This window comes from Gymnodraco acuticeps, unplaced genomic scaffold (genome assembly GCF_902827175.1).
Source record: "Gymnodraco acuticeps unplaced genomic scaffold, fGymAcu1.1, whole genome shotgun sequence".
NCBI classification, from domain to species: domain Eukaryota; kingdom Metazoa; phylum Chordata; class Actinopteri; order Perciformes; family Bathydraconidae; genus Gymnodraco; species Gymnodraco acuticeps.
This window is the reverse complement of record NW_022990198.1, coordinates 1514394-1528284: the sequence shown is the minus strand read 5'-3', so window position 1 is coordinate 1528284 and position 13891 is coordinate 1514394. Positions and strand designations below refer to the sequence as shown.

At 43.0% G+C, this 13891-nt stretch overlaps 1 long non-coding RNA gene across 1 annotated transcript; it reads right to left on the bottom strand.

Annotated features, from left to right (window-relative positions):
- Positions 1 to 5257: 5257 nt before the first annotated feature.
- On the bottom strand, positions 5258 to 5654 carry LOC117547365. Its single transcript, XR_004569170.1, has 2 exons — positions 5609 to 5654; positions 5258 to 5429 (listed from the first exon to the last, which is right to left on the bottom strand). It is a non-coding gene; the product is annotated as an uncharacterized LOC117547365 (long non-coding RNA).
- Between the last annotated feature and the right edge of the window lie 8237 nt (positions 5655 to 13891).

Genomic DNA, 13891 nt, shown 5'->3' with positions numbered 1-13891 from the left:
GCTAGGTTACATATGACGTATGTCATATGACGAATGGTTCGAAAATGTCAAAAACAAGTGAATTAATTCTGAAAGTAATAAAGACACTGTAACCAGCTAGTAATTATGAAAAACAGGAGGGAATGTTAGAGTTTATTGAAGGATAAATGTGTTTTCATAAATGTGTTAATGGAGGAACAGAGAACAGTCTGTTCAGTGCCACACATACACACACACACACACAGATTCACATGACTGAGAGTCACAAGATTCACACTAACAAATAAGGCGTTGGTCAACACCACATGATTGTCATGTTACTGTATTGTTGAAATAAAAAGAATGCACTGAGAGAAGGCGAGTAGAGTTGGTTAAGGAGTGGACATTGCATGTCACTCGCCGATTCTCCTTGCAGCAAGTAAACTTGAAACTTGAGTACTGTTATCTCTGTTCACTGGATTTGGTATATTGAACCGAGCTGGGGTTTTACCCTTACAAAGTAATATAGATACCCCACAAATGGTGATTAATCATGATTAATTAATTTTTAAGCTGTGATTAATCTGATTAAAAATTGTAATCGTTTGACAGCCCTAATTTTATTATATTGTGTATTTGTGTCATTACAATTTAAATGAAAAAGCTATGCGTTAATGTTTAGATTACTTTTTTGCTGTAAAACGTATTATTTAGCTGGGTACTCATAATTTATTTGTTGATTAAATGTAATCCCATTGGTCACAATAGTGACCGTAAAACATATTTTCACTTATAAGGCTCTATAAATGTTACTGAATTATATATCAATGTATTTCCAGAAAATATTGGATAAATAAAAGGTCTCAATGAAATATGTGCAGTGTCACATGTTTAGTGTAAATTGTCACATGACTTAAGCTGTTCACTTCCTGGTTGCACCAAGAGAAGAGGATGGCTGCCTCAAAGCTCCCAGAAAAAGGGTTAGTAAAGAATGTTAACGTAAAGATAGTACAATGATTTTTGGTAAACATAATCTTTAAGGTATCTAGTATTGATAAATGCATTTGCAATAACTTAACTTTTTTAAATATGGAAACAGAAAGAGTAAACATGTTGACGGCAACAATAGTGACCGGCGGGATAACACAGTGCATCTAGGTATACACATACATTTACACATACATAGTCTTTTAACCTAATTTCTTAATGTGTTGTTTATTTTAGCTTTACCTTGAGTCAAGTTCTGGATATGTTGGATCTAGGTGACAGCCCTGATAAGGCATGCAACATTACAGTTATCCCTCAAACTGAGAAAGATGCTTTCCTCACTGATTGTGATAGCGATGGGTCAGATATGGACTATGAGGGGGAGCAGTGGCAGTTCTAGACCAATTTGACTGGGGGGGCCACTGGGGGGCCAGTTATTTTCTGAGGGGGGCACAATAAATGCAGGACGAAAAAGAGAACTAGACTGTATGAAGTAATTGCGCATAAGAAAACAATGCAATACAGTTATTGGTATTTGTTTCAGTACACTTATTTATTTCAGATAGATCTTATAGTTATTACTGTTAGCTTCAGCTTAAGTTATAGTGCAATGTTTGCACTAACACCATATTTATATAAAGATAAAGGCAATGAACAGTTACATCTCTACTTTACATAAGGGTGTCTGCTAGGGGTGTAACGGTACACGTACCCGTACCGAATAATTTCGGTACGGGCCCTTCGGTTCGGTACAGGTGTGTACCGAAGTGTACCGAACGAATATAACGTTAAACGTAAAAAATTGAGAACGTGAACAACTTTTTGGAAGTAATCTCAAGTGCTGCGTCGCAGCATTCAGAGTAATTTGCTCACATTGGGTTCAACGCGTCATAGAGCGAGCAAGTCATTTCATTGGATGAGAGGCATACTATGAGAGCTGGTCAGAGGGATGCGTTCAAATGTAGTCAGTAATTTGAGGAACTGTCGAAAATGAATGGCGAACGCAGATAAAGTTGAGCTCGAAAATCCTCCAGCATCATTGAAGTCTCCGGTTTGGGAACATTTTGGTTTCGCAGTTACGTACAAGGATGACGGACACAGACAGGTGGACCGAACCAAAGCTGTTTGTCGGCATTGTTCAACTAAAATTGGTTACGCGGCTGGCAATACATCAAACTTGCACACTCTTGAAATGGCATCACCCGAACGTGAATATCACCGGTACCAAAAGAAAAAAGACTGGAGTGCAAACTCAACTCCCACTAGCATTTAAGCCTCCACCACTCGCAAAAAGTTCAGACCGAGCCAAAGCTATTACAAACGCCAAATATCCTTATGTTGCCATGTTAGCAAAGCGCTACCTGGCTGTATCTGCTACCTCTGTCCCTAGCGAGAGGGTGTTCTCCACAGCAGGAGACATGGTTAGTGCCAGCAGATCTGCCCTTTCGGCAAGCAATGTGGACAAGTTCATTTTTCTTTAAAAAAACATGAAAATACAATGACAAGCAAGTACAGTACAGTTCAAATACAGATTATTTCAGTTCATCGAAATGCTGCACCTTAATGTTCATTGTATTATATTTTGTATTTATTTGAGTGAATACATTATTCACAGTTTAATAATAATAAAAAATATTGTTTTGTGAAAAACAATTCTGCTGTACCAAAAACGTACCGAACCGAACCGTGACCAAAAAACCGAGGTACGTACCGAACCGAAATGTTTGTGAACCGTTACACCCCTAGTGTCTGCACAATCTCACATTACAGCAACAAAATCCTGCGGTTTTTGGCAAACCGAGTACCAGAAAATATACATTTAAAAAAAACAAAAAAAAACTTTTCATTGTTAGGGGGGCCACAGGGGGGTCAGAGGTCAGCGTTAGGGGGGCACTGGCCCCCCCTGCCCCCCCCTAGAACCGCCCCTGAGGGGAAGTCAGGCCATTTGCCAGCCAAGCTGTTGAATGCATATGCTGAACTTCAGCAAACTGATCATGACAGGAACAACGTTATCAATGATGATGACATCCCCCTCACCACTACCCCTTCCACACCCCCCTCCGCTGTTCATGATAAAGAGCCAGTGGCCTCTATGACCCAGAAGGTCCAGTCAGAAAAGCCAAGGGCAAAGCTGCAGGTTGTCAAAAATAAAGATCCAGTGTTCAAACGATCGAAGAGGCCCGCCTCCGCTGTTATTCTAAAACACACAGTATACAGCCCAAATGCTGGGGAATGTATAAAACAAAGTTGCCCTGATCCAATGGATGTTTTCTTACTAATGTATCCACCTACCCTAGGAGAGATCACCATTGAAATGTCCAACGTCTACTCCACCCAGACCAAGGACCAGCAACTGTATCTGAGTATGGAGGAGCACCTCACATTGTATGGGATCCTTATCACCTCTGAGTACAGCTCTGTTCCAAGAAGACACATGTACTGGTCACTTGACAGTGATGTACACAATGAAAGCATTTCAGATGCAATGCGGAGAAATCGCTTTGATGAAATAATGGCCTCAATTCATATGGTTGACAACACAAAGATCACTGACGACCCATTTTTTAAAGTTAGACCCATCTTCTCCGACCTCAATCAGTCATACAAAGTCATGCCATTTCAGGAATGGCTGTCGGTGGATCAGAGCATGATCAGATACTATGGTCGCCATGGATGTAAGCAATTCATAAGAGGTAAACCAATGCGCTTTGGTTACAAACTATGGAGCCTTGCCTCATCCAGTGGTTACATGCATCACATGGAGCCATATGGTGGATCCCACACTCTCCTCCCTGAGACGGGGTAAGGTCAGGGACCCAGTGTTGTCCTTGGTCTTGCAGAGCAAGCTCAGGTGCCTCAAGGTTGCAAGTTCATCCATGACAACCTCTTCACTTCTCTTGGACTCCTTGATGAAATGACAAAAAGAAGATATGGGAGCTCTGGAACAATGAGGCAAAATCGTCTGTTTGATGTCCCATTCAAGCCCCAGAAAGAATTCATGAAGTTATCTCAGGGAACATCTGAGGTTTTGACCCAAGGAGACAAGTTGCTGGTCCGTTGGAGAGACAATAATGTTGTCACAGTGGCAACAAACATGGAGGAGAAATACAGTGAGACCTTTGTCAAGAGATGGAACAAGGAGCGACGTACATTTGACAAAGTCCCACAACCAAAATGCATCAACCTATACAATGAGCACATGGGTGGTGTTGACCTTCATGACCAACAGGTATCAAGATACCATATCTCGATCAGGTCTAAGAAGTGGTGGTGGCCCATCTTTGCATGGTCTCTCAACAGTGCACTTGTGAACAGCCATTTATTTTACAAGGACATTATGGGAAGGACCATTGATCTGCTCACCTTCTCAAGGATAGTGGCGCAGTCACTTGTGCAAAAGTGTGGCACAAAACCACTGAGCCAGGGCAGGAGATCTCTGCTGGCAGCTACTGTTGAACATCAGGTATGACAAATCATCTCACTGGCCAATCAACACGATGCATCGGTTCCAGAGATGTCGTCACTGTGACAAACGCACTACCTATAATAATAATAATAATAGCTTGGATTTATATAGCGCCTTTCAAGGGACCCAAGGTCGCTTTACAAGTAATAGGGCAAAAACAAACATAACATAACAAAACAAAAGTCAGACAGACAAAACAACAGATCGATTAGGGGCCGAAAGCCTTGGCAAACACATGGGACTTGAGGGCCCTTTTGAAGGCGTCGAGTGTGGGGATGTTGCGAATCTCCGCAGGGAGAGCGTTCCAGAGGGTGGGGGCTGCCACACTGTCCCCGAAGGTTCGCAGTTTGGTGCGGGGGGGCAGGCCAGAGTCTGAGGCATGTGCATCTGCATGTGAGAAATGCAAAGCACCACTGCACATTGAGTGCTTCAAGATGTACCATGGACAGTAGAAAGGGCACTATAAGCAGGGCTGCACACAGGGCCGTTTCTTCCTATATGCGGACTATGCGGGGGCATAGGGCCCCCGCGGCCACTAGGGGGCCCCCAAGCTGAAAGTATTTATTTATTTATTTTTTTTATTCATCCGAAAAACCAAAAAAGTTTAATTCATACACACAAAGATGAACAAAATTAGTAGAAGCGGGAGGGCTGAAGCATAGCTTGTGGAAAGTAGCCCTCCCGTGCATCATCCTAATACAGCGGCATTATTGCGTCAAAAACGTATAGAAATGAAGTGTAACGAAGGTAACTTCTGACGGCTTTGGGGGCCTTGTAATATTGCACATGTGGGTTTGCACTTTATATAACGACTTCCTGTTGCACAGTAAGAATGTCACTCAGCACTTTAGTGAACAGTTTGCACTTTATTAGCATGATTTGCACAGTACAGTTTGACATGGCCTATTTGCACATTTTTATATAATCTATACTATTTATTGATGTAGTAGTTGTTAAATGATTAAACCGTATTATTTGGAATGTCGTCTGGCAGATGCTGGTCGGTCCTCGGCTCCACCTGAAAAGAGAGGGGAGTTACAGCGAGAGCGCCGAGAGTATTTATAATTGTGTAAGATTGACAGCGGATGAGATTAATCATTGTGTGCAGATGTCCTGTTTTAGCGTGTATATGTCATGACATTAAGTTGCATTCATTGTAGAAGTGAACACTGTGTAAAGGTTACGCCCATCGCTTACCCATGCTGTTTCGTCCTGTGTCCGCTCCAGTGTGTTTGGCCAAAAGGTCCTCGGGGGGAAACAAACACTGACTAAAGAAGGTTCCAGGACGAACCAAGTGGCGGGATGGGCGTAGGGGTTTCTGTTGTAGTTGGGAATGTATGTCTATATATTATGGTCAGTTATAATGTGGGTTTTGGGGTTAACTTAACAGCTGGCTATAAACCACTGATCATACATGCACAGAATGTTATGGATTATCGTTATACTAATTATGATGACATGTGTATTTATAATGGCTCACCTGTGAATGGTTTCCCAATAAGATCCTCTATAAAAGAGCTCCATGCTGGCTGGCTGGCTGGCTGGCTGGCTGTTCTTTATGGTGGTTGTGAAATAAAGACACTATGGTGTGCAACTCTACCTCCTCTCGTGTGTGGTTCTTTCACTGGAAATCCAGCCGCTAAAAGGGTCGCTGTCTCACATGAAGGAATACAAAGAAATAAAGAAAACAGGAGAAACAATTAAATAAAAGTTAGGGCAGGAAAACAATAAATGCATATACGAAAACTAGATATAGGGTCATTTTCTGCACATGTCAATAGCAGTTTCAACTATCTTTTTTTGGAAATTAAAATACTATATATACATAGGTACACATGCACTTGGCAAATTAATAATAATAATAATAATAATAATAATATATGCATAATTGCATATAAACATTGTGAACACTTATTTTCAAGTGACTTTTTTTACATTCATATGTTCACGCTGTGGTTTGGAACTGCTTTTGAATGTTATTAGGCATTTTGTTATGGAACATTTTGTGCATAATTAGTACTGTTTTAAGCTGTACTACTAACACATTTGAATAGATTGAGTTTTTTTTAAATATGGGAGTTGTGTGTTCATATTTACCAACTCCACAGACTATTCAGACAGATGTTATTATTTTTTGTAGATTTGTTGAGTACGTGTTTCCCCATATTTCGGAGCAGTATTAAAGGTAAGGGAGAAATAGACTGTTATAAAGAGTATATTTTCTTCAAGAATGTTCTTAGTATGATACAAAATACCTATTGTTTTTGACAGTTTAGTCTGTACATAATGTATATAGTGCTTCCAATTGAGTTTTTCGTCAACAAGCAGTCCTAAAAATGTACATGCACCAACTTTTTCTATCTCTGTATTGCAAATCCGTATAATGCAGTCATTTCTACTCTCAGACTTTGTATTGAATAACATGTAATTTGCCACATTAAGGGATAATTTATTAACTGCAAACCAGTTACATAGTATTTTTAATTCTGCATTCACAATTTCAACAAGATCGCCAAGATTATGATGGGAGCAGATAATTCAAAGTTCAGGTTCAGCCTCAATATATTTGGGGAGAATTAAAATGAGCCCTCTTTATTTGTAGACAGCCAAGCCCCCTCCTGTGAGTGTTCGGTGAAGCATTATATGCTTACAAATCCAATGTAGGATATAAACACGACTAAACTGCAATGATAGCTGAGAAAATGCTGCATCTCTTGCATTTATTGACATAGAAGAGCCTTATTGTTTACCTTTTTAATATCATTTTTTGTCATTTTCAATTGCTTGGTTTTCGTGAAATTAGCCTGTTTTCCTATTAAAGTGTAACAGATTGATGCATCTCCACAGATGATCTTAAAGGCTTCGGAATCCCCCCCATTGTAGTTAAAAAACTGTCAAAACTAGGGTCCCCAAACAGCATCTTGCATAGGGCCCCCAAAAAGCTAGAAACGGCCCTGGCTGCACATAACTGGAGCACCGGGTCATTTAAAAAAAGGCGCATTTGCGCACCAACATTGAGAGAGAGAGAGAGAGAGAGAGAAAGATATTTGCGAGTTGCATATGAACTCAGGGCCGGCCCGTGGCACTGGCGTTATAGATGTTCGCCTCGGGCGCCAGATCTGTGGAGGTGCTGCGCTGGCAGCTCTGGGAGGGAAAAACATTTTTTTGACCGTTGGTGCTCATCCTAATTGTCGGCCTTGATGTAACAATATTCATAATTAAGTAAATGTAACACGCTTTTCACCCCAGTTACACGTTTCATTTGCCCTGTACGATGGGCGCTGTAAGTGATGAAAATGGGGGATGTTGGCTTATCTGGCGCCCGCAGCTCACAGCCAAAATGCGGAGAAGGGTCTAGCTGCGGCCGCGGACAGTACACGATGGTACACGACACGCCCACCTGACACGACACTACGGTGGCTGAGAAGGGTCTAGCTGCAGCCGCGAAAGTTGTACTTCCAAATATGGTCAGAAGAGAGCACGCCCAAAACGTGAGACGCTGACGCAAGGATATTTAAGGAGACATCGGCTGCTTCTCAGGTCGACTATTTTCATTTCCTCGCTCCTCGGTCTCACCGGAAGTTGATTTGCCTGCGCCATCTTGAGTACCGTCCCATGGCTCTTATTTCTGCCGGAGGACCGAGGATCGAGGAGCGATAATGGAGGAGCGATAATCGAGGAACCACCAGACCATCCTCCGATGAAATCCTCAGATACTCGCCCCGCCCCCTTACTGTGTATCGCTCACTGATTGGACGATGCAGTGCATGCACTGATCTCATGCTTCTTGACCAAGCGGCAAACTGTGGGGTAGAGCCGGGAAGCCAATACGGAAGTGCCACACACTGCAGTTCATATATTGGCCGATAGGCGATGGCTGCAGAAAGGAGCAATTTCCATAGACCCCCATGTTAAAATGCCCGATTTTACAGCAGAAAAAAACATGTTTCTACCCCTGGCTCCATACATTTTATTATTGATATAGTTAGATTCCACCTTCATGATTATGGATCTGTGAGTGAATTGTTTTCTAACGCGACCCTTTATATTTATATTAGGTCTTAAAGTTTGTGCATACATTAGGGCGTGGTCACTTTGATTGACAGATACGTGCCTCACTGTCAGCTAACAGCAACTTGTCCAATCTGCTAGGCTACCACCATAGAGGCTACAACGTTAGTTAGTTGTAGTTACTGTACTTGATCCTTTAGCTGTGTTCGTGGTGATCGTGCCTGTTAGGGAATATTGTTACAAATACCAGATAATTAAAATGTCATGCTGTGTGCTTGAATGTACTAACAGATCTTCCAAGAAGTCTACTTTCAGCTTTTTTCGGTGAGTAAAATGATAATATTATACATGTTAACCCCGTTAGCAGGTGTTTGTGTGCTTGTTAGCTTAGCCTGTTATGTAGCTTATTAGCCAGCTAAGGACGTAACACTTTATACATATATACAGTTTAGTTTATGATTCAGCCTTGGGTAAGACTTTTATACTATATGGCTATGACGCCCATAATGCTAAACGGGAGCAAATGTTAAAAGGGGTGGGCCGCCGGAGTCCACGCCGCCGAAGCTAACGGGGCTGCAGGGTGCTAGCTCGCTAGCGCGTCCCGGCGGCCGTAGCTAGCACCCTGGGGCTCCGTTAGCTTCGGCCAGCGGCGGAGTCCGGCGTTATAACTGGAGATCAAGGAATGCATCGTAACGCGGACTTGGTTCGCCTGCAGCCCGCTGTAGTATTAGCTAAATAAATGATGTTGAGCAAGGCTTATTAAGCTGAACACCGCCACAATTATTCTGCTATGTATCGGTACTTATTTTATTTTATTAACGTGTGAATGACAAGCATTAAGAATAATACCAAATAGCTAATTATCTTGCAGATTGTCTCGTTTGATTATGAATGTAACGTTTATATAGTGGAACTACACTGTTTTATCAAAACCAAAGTGCCACGCAGTGACTTGGTATGCATGTATTTCAGCAGGAAATGTGCAACCTAGATGACATTTACCAACACAGACTATATAGACATATTTGTAAAAGTTGTGAATATGAATATGGCATTAACCCTCCTGTTGTCTTCGGGTCAAATCTGACCGATTTACTACTTTCATCAATCATGTTTTACATTCGATTGATACTGAGAGCATGTTAGCTTAGCTTCTTAGCCTGAGCTAGGACTCGAACGTCACGCTCGTTGGCAGCAGGTCCCGCCCTGTCCCGCCTCAGCTCCGCCTCAGCTCTCAGCTCCGCCTCAGCTCTCAGCTCCGCCTCAGCTCTCAGCTCCGCCTCAGCTCTCAGCTCCGCCTCAGCTCTCAGCTCCGCCTCAGCTCCGCCTCAGCTCCGCCTCAGCTCCGCCTCAGCTCCGCCTCAGCTCCGCCTCAGCTCCGCCTCAGCTCCGCCTCAGCTCCGCCTCAGCTCCGCCTCAGCTCCGCCTCAGCTCCGCCTCAGCTCCGCCTCAGCTCCGCCTCAGCTCCGCCTCAGCTCCGCCTCAGCTCCGCCTCAGCTCCGCCTCAGCTCCGCCTCAGCTCCGCCTCAGCTCCGCCTCAGCTCCGCCTCAGCTCCGCCTCACGCCTCTTTGCCCTTATTTGGAGAAGGCGGGAGTTAGACTCTGATAACACTGTCGAGCCGTTAGTGGCCGACTCCGCCTACTAAGGGCTTCACGGCAACTCTGCAGAATCCTATGGGTGACGTCACGGACCCTACGTCCATTTATATATACAGTCTATGTTCTTGACATGAGAGCCGTTTCCCAGCGGAGTGAAGAAAACACATGAACCTCACGGGAGTCACTCCTCAGTTTATACCGTGTTTTGTTTCAATTCCTGTTTCATTTAGTTACAAATATGTGATATATCTGAACAACAAAGTGGTCAAAAATCATTTTATTCATTTGTTGGAAACATTTTCATGATCGCTTTTTTCGTTTTACATTTTCATTTATTGTCATTTCCATTCAGTCAGTCATTAAGTGCTATTAACATGTTAATGTGCTACATATCCAAACAAACAAACAAACAAAGTGTGCAATCCAATGAATGTTAATCTAACTGGGTTTTGATAGATAACATATCTCTTTTTCTTCTCTCAATTATTTTATTTCTTTTGTGCACTCTAATCAATATTAATCAAACTATTGTTCGTTTATACATTTTAAGAATGGCGTTTATCTTTTTTGAGAATGAGTTCTTATTTTATTTTATTTATTGGGATCTACAACAGATGATACAAATGTTTGTGTCAGTAAATGTGTACTAACAGAGGCGGGGGTGTGTGTGGAAATAACGGGGACAGAGCTGGCTGCTGTCAGACGATCAGCTGTATTTGAGGGGTACTCAAATACAAATCTTAAAGGTCCAAAATAAATGTTTCAATAAGACAAAGGTCCGTTTATTACGGTCATTCAAACTTTTAAACAATTGCAACAAGATTCTTAACACGAGGTTGCAAAAACAAAAATAATCTGTATGCAGCAGTTTTCATTGTTATTGTGTCTGTGCTTGACCCCTCAGAGTCGCAGTGTAAGAGCTGCACAGTTATGAATAAAGGCAGCTGCACCCTCTTTCATTCAGCATTCCCATTATTGCTTTATAAATGTCTTGCCCCCTTGTGTGTCCACTGAGGTTCGTCAGGCCCAACACATCTTCAACAAACTCCCCCTTTGCCTCATCATAAAAACTCACAAACACCAGCAACTGAGCATTGTCAGTGGTGTCAGTGGACTCACCCACAGCTAAGGAAATGCACTGTGCATTTTTTATTCCATCACAAAGCTGATTAATCAAATCACCAGCCAGTATGTATGTTCTTCTGGTTGCTGTGGAATCTGAGAGGGGGATTTGCTTGATTTGACCTGTTATTTCCTCTTTGTGTTTGCCTTCAACATGGTCTCCATCACTTCAGTCATGCATTCTTTTATACTGCAGTTATTATCCAGTGGAAAGCCCTTACCTACTGGCCTAGTTCAATCAAAGTGGTTACTTTTTTTTGGCTGGGCAGTGAAGTTTTACACACCGTCTTATTTGACTTTCTCAGGACTTAAAACTGTTTTTTGGGGGCAGACCCCCTCAAAGAAAAAAATATATTTACACACGTAAGGTCATCATCTTAAAGGTGGGGTAGGTAAGTTTGAGAAACCGGCTCGAGATACACTTTTTGTTATATTCCATGGAATGCTCTTAACATCCCGATAGCAATGAATATCTGAAGTATTTGACAAAAAATCCATAAAAAAATGTCATCTGTGGAAGCCGTGGTACTGTAAAAAGTACAACCAATCCGTTTAGCCGGCCCGGCTAAACGGATTGGATTGCCGCCCTGTCTGTCAGCCTTCCATCTCGTGCACGCACAAATGTATCTCGTGCCCTCATTGGGCGTGCATTGCAGCAGTACTTCAATGACTCGCCAGGCGGCCACTTTCACCAGTCTGCAGACGTCATGTGCGCGTTCATGTGTGTTGGAGGAGGTGCTCTGTAAGGAAGTCTGAAGGAAGGGGATTCTTTTCGGCTGTGTATTTTCAAATTTTAGTGCACTCGAGCCGGTTTCTGAAACTTACCTACCCCACCTTTAATAGTTGTGTATGCTCATCCGTGAGCAGAGCATCAAGTTGACATGTCTATTACAGCTGAATGCGGCGATTACCATTTCACAAACGTATTAAGATCAACAGCTTTAGAGCGTTTTGATTCAATGCTGAGTACAGCCAAACTGACAGTCTATTCTCTGTCATTGTAGACCGCAAATACCTCATTCCTTCAGTGCTTGGGTCCGAATGCTTCTCGTTTTGCGCCGTCCAGTTCAAAATGAAATCGCCGCCAATCGTATGTCCACACTCGCGCCAGGACCGGGGGACGTGCATGACGTGCATCTTGTGCTGCATTCACTTGCACTCGGACATTAGAGACTTTCTCTCATAAATGTCCGATGAGCCACAACTTTTCTTTCAAAACAAAGCTGCCAACTGGGGTGGCAGCTGGGGTGGCAAGGCCTATTTTTAGGGTGTCAGTTGCCACCCCGGTAGGTGAAACTAGGCTACTAGCTACAGTACAGATGGAACTAGATGAGCTGTTAACTCTCGCTCTGAATTTTGTTTTTTTTAATTCTCGCTCTGACTTAAACAGGTTGAAAGAGACACACACATTTTTCCCACCCGCATTCCGCGAAGACCCGCCCTACTGTGCCTCTGATTCGCAGATTGTTTGGGGGGGAAAAACGCTGACTGGATGCTGAATGTGATTGGACCAAAGCGTTGACACACACAGGTGGAACACAGTGGAACAGTCAGACATGCAGAGCGCTGTTTGCAGTGGACATAGCGGATAATTTTGACTCGTTGCGAATGCGTTGTGGCGATGTCTCACATATAATACAGAGAGATAATACATATGAAAACTATAATTTGCTCAGAGTCCGGAGACAGTGGTGGTTCGGTCCGGATCCGGACCGGAGTCCGTAGTTTGAGGATGCCTGCCCTAGACTACTGTGCAGCGTCATCACAAACGGACGTCGCTTCACGTGACGCTCCGGAGGAAAGGACGTCCCATTGCTCTTAAAACTCATTTCCCTGCTTCTCGTGGTTTCTATAGAGGCTTCTCAATACTCAAATGTCCCCTCCTCGGTTCCCCTCCTCGAGACCCGCCCACAGGAGATGCGAGCGGAGGACCGAGGAGGGGAACCGAGGAGAGAGGAGGGGAAGCAGCAGACGTTTAAAGAAATGAGAACTCCTCTCCTCTGAGCGGTCATTTTAAAGAGACGTCCGTTCATTATTACGTGGCAACAGCTGCATCAGCTGTCGAGTGTTTTGTCATAGCGCTGTATCTCTGTTAGATCAGCTGAACATTGTTCCCCCACATATTTACTTTGAATTCCTTGAGAGTGCGGTATAATGAGACAATAACAGGCTACAGACACACACACAAATATATTTATATAAATATATACAATTATGAGAGCACTCATAATAACGTAACACAATCAGAGACTGGATATATCCCCCCCTCTCTCTGGTCGCTGAAATGGGGAATTGAAATTACGGGCCAAAAGTTGTATTTACAAGTAGGCCTATTAAAAGTAAGCAGAGGACACCAAACCAACTGAGACCCGTCTGTCCGCCGCATTTACGCACTGTACAACACACACCTACACACTGTACAAGTTGTACAGTGTGTAGGTGTGTGTGGTAGTGTGTCGGTGTGTGTGGTACAGTGTGTAGGTGTGTGTTGTACAGTACAACACACACCTACACACTGTACCACACACACCTACACACTGTACCACACACACCTACAGCTCCTAAAGCATAAGCCGTTGTGTATTTTATTATGTGAAGCAATGGTCTTAGAAAAATATCGACTCTTTGTTTGTAGATATCTACTAAACTAAAGCAAATAAAGAGAGTAGGCCTGTTATACTGAGTGATATATATTATACACACTGCTCTGCTTTCTGCACGGACCTTACAGCTGTTCTCACTGGAAAC